Consider the following 6,917-nt stretch of genomic DNA (forward strand, 5'->3'; position numbering starts at 1 on the left):
TTGAAAGTTGATATTGTATAGTTGCATAACCAATCATGACATCTACCTATGGCCGCCACCTCAACCAACACCAACACAGCATTGCCGAACGCTCCAGTCTGACGGAATACCAACAACTCGAACCGTTTCATATGGTTTGGGACCTGCTTTCAGCCCAAAACCCACATTTTCTTTTCAAGTCTGATCTGATTTTCAGTCTGGATCCATCCCCACCCAGTTATTTTGGTACCAATGCATTATATTCAACTCAAATAGATCTTACCCACACCCATTTTCATACCTCTCCAAATCATTGTCAGACCAAAGATCTGAAAGCCCTAATCTTATCCCATACCCATAACTATCCACATATCCAAGTTATGTTTCTACCAAGCTTCAAACCAAGTTTATTTATCAAAACTTAATGCTAGTGCAAGAATGCATAGCAAAATTTCATATAAAGGTACTATAGATGTGATGCTCCAAAAATTCAGGAGATTTTTTAGAAGTCCTTTCGAATACTTCAAAAATAATGCCCAAACTTGAGTATGTCACAGATATAGAATCAAACCATTTAAGACATTTACAATACATATTCAAAAACCATTTTATTTATTTTATAATAAAATTCAAAGTTACAAGAACAATCAAAACCATGCATAAGTAGTCCAATCCAGTTCATCTCAAAAAATTAAAGTCCTCATACTGCGATAATCATTTGCATACGCACTTAAAACTAAAAAATAGAAAGAAACTGGGCATGAGAGACATCATATCTCTATATAATTTTGCAGACCCTTACTAGGTATTTATAATGAGAATAAAAAAAATAAAATCACACAATAGGTTATGTTGTACATTATGTAACCTTTAATCATCCTATGATAATTAAAATAAAATACGCATACTCTTATGCATATATCAATCATACAAATCACGCATGCCTCTACACATGATACACATGTAATTGACGCATCTATTTATGCATCTACAACATATAGTGCACCCAACACAAAGTCTATGCATACCTTTACGTGTAGGAAAACATGCAGCTTATGCATACCGCTATGCATAAATAAGCAAACAATATGTACATGCCTGGTTGATCTTTTTGCAGTGATATTTTTAAAAGATATTTTCAATAAAATATTTGGAAAATCATCAACTAAAGATATAAAAATTGACTTTTCACTTTCATGGCGAGTATGGGTCCAATCCTCAAGGAACAAGATAATATTCTAATTAAATCTAAAAATTTTAATTTAATAATATAACAATTGTTTACAATAAAACAAAATAACTACAAATTAAGTCACACACTAATAAACAAATAAAATGGACTAAAGTAAATTCTAAATGTGGTTGCTTCAGCTTTCTCCAGATTGTAGAGGCATTTTTGTCTTTTCACCATGTGTGCATTTGCACTCAAAACACGAATACATCTTTGACCTGTCGTAAGTTTATCAACCTAAAACATCAAAAAATAAAAAGTCAGTAATGAAAATAACTATAAATAATTTAAAAATTACAAGCAATTCTAATTCTAAACTAAATGAATAACTAAATTGCAATTAAAATAAAAATAAACAAAAATGGAGATTCTAATTAAACTAACTAAGGTATGCTAGACTATCTAACTACACTACTGTAATTACACAGACTATTATGCAGAAAATTAAGAAAAATTACAGAAACTAACAAATTTGTGAAATGTCTGTTTTGTCCTCACGTTAGTGCACGGATCACTTTCTGACAGGTTTTTTAAAACATAGTGTTTGAAAGCCCAAACTGAGTCTGAATCAAATGATTTTTGTTTTGTTAGATTTCTAACATGTATATCTATCAGATTTTACAGATCTCAAAAACTCATCTGGGAGCTCGGGATACAAGCATTTCAAAACCAATAAAATTTTGGAACAAACCTATCTCGAAATCTAAAATCTCAAAAAAAACGTTTTTGAAAAACACTTTAAACCTTGACTAAATCAACTCTGATTGGGCCAATTTTTGGTCTGCAGGCAGTAAACACATCAATGAAGAGAATAGAACTAGTTTTTCATAAAAACTTTGAAAAGGTTTACATGAAATAACGACTGCCAAAAACAGCAAATTAGGGTTTCAAACTTCAATTCAAGTCAATTCAAAGGCATGTGATTCATACACCATTGAACTTAGGCTTTTATAAAACAAATCTAATAGACCTACTACCAAGCTAGATAATAGTAAATAAAAATTAAATAAACTAAAGAAATTAAATATATAATTAAAACCTAAATTACTTTCTAGAACTACGAATTAAGTCTAAAACAACAAGTAAAACACTAAATGAACTACAATGATAATCTAATGCTAATGTAACTAACTTAAGATAAGTAAATAACTTAACTTAAATTTACAACTAATTTAACTTAAAGCTAAGAAAGAAATTAAAACTAAATAATTTTACTTAGACAAATTAAAGCTGCTTAAAATTAACTAAATCTAATTAGGGCACAGAGAGGGCAGTTATGAATGGGATTGCATTTAGGTGCTCACGCCTCTAAGTGGGCCCCACTAAGACTAATTCAATTTACTTAAAACAAAAGCTATCAATTTAAACTAAAGTTAAAGAAGCAATTTAACAAATACTAAAATTAAATCATCTGATAATAAAGAAAGGCATTTAAACTTAGAATTGAAAGAAAGACCTAAACGCCCAACTTAATTAACACTTTCCTAACTTAACACTTCTACACGAATTTGAGAAATCCTATTCACTAACCCTAATTAATACTAATAAAATAAAATATAAAAAAAAAGTATGAAATTCAACTACCAAATCTAGCCTAAGAATTAAAAACAGAAATTACACTAAGGCCTAATAACTAGACTTACTTAGAGCAAATCAATTAAAATCAGAAAATTAATGCTAAGCAATTCAAAAAGAATCTATTTTAAGACTAAAGAATGGAAAGTAAATTAATCTAAGGGAAAGAAAACACTTCACTTGCCTAACATAGCACCTCACGGATTTTAAAAATCTAATGCAAAATCAATGCTTACTAAAAATGAAATGCATAACTACCCTAATTAATAAGATGTATCTACCAAAGAAAGTTAAACTTCCTAAAAATTGAAACAAGGAATCATCATTTACTAACTAACCTATCACTTCAAAATATAAATTTTATCTAAGACCAAAGGAAGCAACTGATTAAAGTTTCCTAAATTGCATCACACGAACTTCCTAAAACCCTAGCTAAAAGTCAAATTTTACTAAAAAAAATAAAATACACTACTTTATAGACCCACCTAATTAGGATAATCAAATCAAGTCTGGAAAAGATCCTTACAATTCAAAACCTAAACTAACTTACACAGCACTCCACATGAATTTTAAAATGACCCTAAGCAAAAGCCAACATTTACTAAAAAAATAAATGACATGCAAAAATTACCTATTCTAACTACCAAAAGTTATTATTTACCACAATTAACACACAAATTCAAAAGCTACTAGTTAACATAACAATCCACCTATGAAATTTACCTAAAATAAATAAAGCAATTGAAAAGACTACCTAAAACATCTACATGGTTTTTCAAAATACCCATGAAAAGTCAACACCTACTAAATAAAATGAATGACAAAGAATGAAATGCTAACCTAATTGAATCTATCAAGTAAAGTCTGGAACATATTCAAGTTATGAAATATTATCTAAACCAACCAAAACAAACAAGGGCCTACCTAAAATGTAATTCACAATTTCTTTAAAATCCTAAGCAAAGGTCAATTCTTGCTAAAGTAATACAATGCAATGAAAACGGACATGCTAATATTACCTATTCTAACTACCAAAATTGACACAAGGCTAAAAAAACTAATGTACCTAAAGGCTGAACCAAGAAATCAACGACTACCTAAAATGCAATTCACGCTTTTGAAAGTCATTTCTATAAAGTCAAAACTTGCTAGAAAAATTTGAAGGCAACTAAATCTAAAAAGCTAACCTAATAATGCAATGGCTTAACATAAATGTCAACCTAATAATTGGTTACACTAACATACATTAACCTAATAATATTGAATAAAACATGAATGACATAAAAAATTTATAAAGAGACTATGCCACTCAGCTATATCTAAGCTAATGAATATAAATTAGCACACTAACTCATTAGTCATAATTAGTTCAAATGATTACACATAAATGAAATTTAATTAATCTACTATTAAACAACTGCTAAAACAGAATTATGAAAGTAAAACTAAAGTTAATATCGACTAAAAAAATTAATGCTAACCTAATCTAACCCAATTAACTCTAACTGACAGCTGCAAAAATACAACATTTATCGAACCAGATGAAACTAGATCCGATTAGACTGTCAAACACGACCATAAAAACATAAATTAATTAATGAAAAACAAAAATAAAAATTATAAACAGCTTATATACACGATTCACCTGATTGCAATTAAAAGAGCAAAAGTGGGAGCTTCAATCGGCTGAATCTAAGATGTAACCACAAAATTGATTCTTGTACATGCAAGAATCATATCAAAAGAGTGTTTCATACTATAAAACATGTGGAATTTGACTGGCACAAATAGAATAAGGACTGACTCACAACTGGCCCTAAGAACCAACACAACCCGACTCGATGCTAGCTAGAAGAACAAAGGAGAGAAGACACACCTTTCGGCTCGTCCGACGAAGAAGGGAGAACACGGGTGATCTTTGGCGTTGAAGAGCATGCCCAGCACATTCTTGGAATGTTTGCACTTTAGTTTCAACTATTGCAATCTACCGAGAACCGAGTTGCAAAGAGGAAGGATGGTGTTGGAAGCAAAGAAGGAGGCCCGATTGAAGAGAGAACACGGTTGGATTCTCGGTGATGGTAGACGGCACGTCGAATCCGATTATGAAGCTCTCCAAACAGATTTGAAGCACCTGCAAAACAAAACACAACACACACAAAACAGAGTGGAGGAAAGAAAGGAGGAGGAAGAAGAGAGAAAGAAGAAAAGAAAAACTAAAATGGTGAAGGGGTGAGAGAATGGATGGGGGAGAGAGAAGGGATTCAAGGGAGGGCATTTTTCTCCAAGAGCCAAAAATGTGAGTTCCTTTTTTTTTCTGAACTATTTATACCCTAAACTATGCCCTAATTCAAAAACCCACCTAAAATAATAGTTAGTTCTAATTAAATGTTAAACTATGTGTTATTTACACTTAGCTATCTAAATAAGTTATAAAGAGGTGGTTTTTGGAAAATGTTTATGAAAAACTCTTTGGATCGCATGGATTTATGGATATTTAAGATTTGGGTTCAGTCCGGGATCCAAACTTGAGCTTTCGGGTCAGATATGGATTCAAACTGCCTCAAAAACTGATTTAAAACCCTAAAAATATGATATTTTTCTTATTTTAACTCTGATTCGAGTGAAATTTGAACTGTGGCCTCTTTATATCTAATTACATCAATATATGGGTTCTAAGCCTTTAAAACACATAAAAATACATGAATTTTGAATAAGAATGATGTATATTTCATGCATCATCAATGCCCTTATGCATATAATCCAAAATTAAATGTATGCATTCCTTTATGCATACGTAAACATATAACTTACACATTCTTAAATGTGTAATTATTCATATAATTCACACATACTTTTATGTGTGATCTATATGAAACCTATGCATCTTTTTATGTGTGGTTTAAAGCACACAATTCACGTATACCTTGAAATGTGCATATCATACAACTCATGCCTATGAGTAATTTATGCACAATTTATCAAGCATACAATTATGCAATCTATCTCATTCAGGCATGCATTCATGCTAACATTGAATTTAAGAATACAACCATAATAATGTTTACATTGAATTCAATATACAACCCTACTCACATTGAATTCAACATACATTTATGCATAAACAGAATTTAAACATGTTATCAATACTTACCTTATGTATGACCATATTTCTTTACCTTTAATTAAATTGATTTTACCTTACATATTATGTTTGCAACCAATTAACATTAAATTCTATCGTGTTATCATAGGGCACCATTCATGGCAAGCTATGGGCACTCAAGCCTCACGAGGGAATGTTTATTCAATCAATTATATTTTTCATATTTTAACCCCATAGGGTACAAGAGATCAGCACCAGAGTATGAGACGTATCGTCATGTTGTCACGTCATCTTGCAAACTGGTAAAAATCATAGTGCACTACTATAAGCATATTGTAGCTCAAACTCTACTATGTGTATCAGAGTGAAAGGTCCTCTTAGACCGTCGTGGTAGGGGAAGGATTCACATTTGACCTTTGTTTACCGAAAATGACTAATGGCTGTGTTCATAAATAACCACGTGGTTGGTGCAACGTAGGTTCATATTTGACTTACTTACTCGACATCAATAATAGGATCCAATGTCACCCCATCTTTTAGGTATAACTATTAAGTGAAACTTTTTTTTTTTGAGAACTTTTTTTCAATGCTTGACATTTAACAAATAAATGTGCATGCTATGCATTATGAAATCAACAGTTTTACTCAGGTTAATACCCGTAATTATCATGCATTTCATACATATCACAACAACAACAACAACAACAACAACTACGCCTTCATCCCAAAACAATTGGGGTCAGCGATATGAACCAAAAAAGAAATTCATTTTGGGTCTTCCACATGAATCCTTTTCCTCCAATCATTTCTATCCAACGCCATGTCCTCGGTGAGGTTCAAAGCATTCATATCCTTTCCTATCATCTCCATCCAAGTCTTCCTAGGCCTACCCCGACCTCTTTTAACTAATATATTTTCCCATTTCTCCAACCTTCTAACTGGAGCATCATTAGGCCTTCGCCGAATATGTCCAAACCACCGTAAACGATTCTCTCGCATCTTATTTTCAATGGGTGCAACACCTACCTT

The sequence above is a fragment of the Nuphar pumila genome, chromosome 14, assembly GCF_984573655.1.
Source record: "Nuphar pumila chromosome 14, dmNupPumi1.hap1.1, whole genome shotgun sequence".
Taxonomy (NCBI): domain Eukaryota; kingdom Viridiplantae; phylum Streptophyta; class Magnoliopsida; order Nymphaeales; family Nymphaeaceae; genus Nuphar; species Nuphar pumila.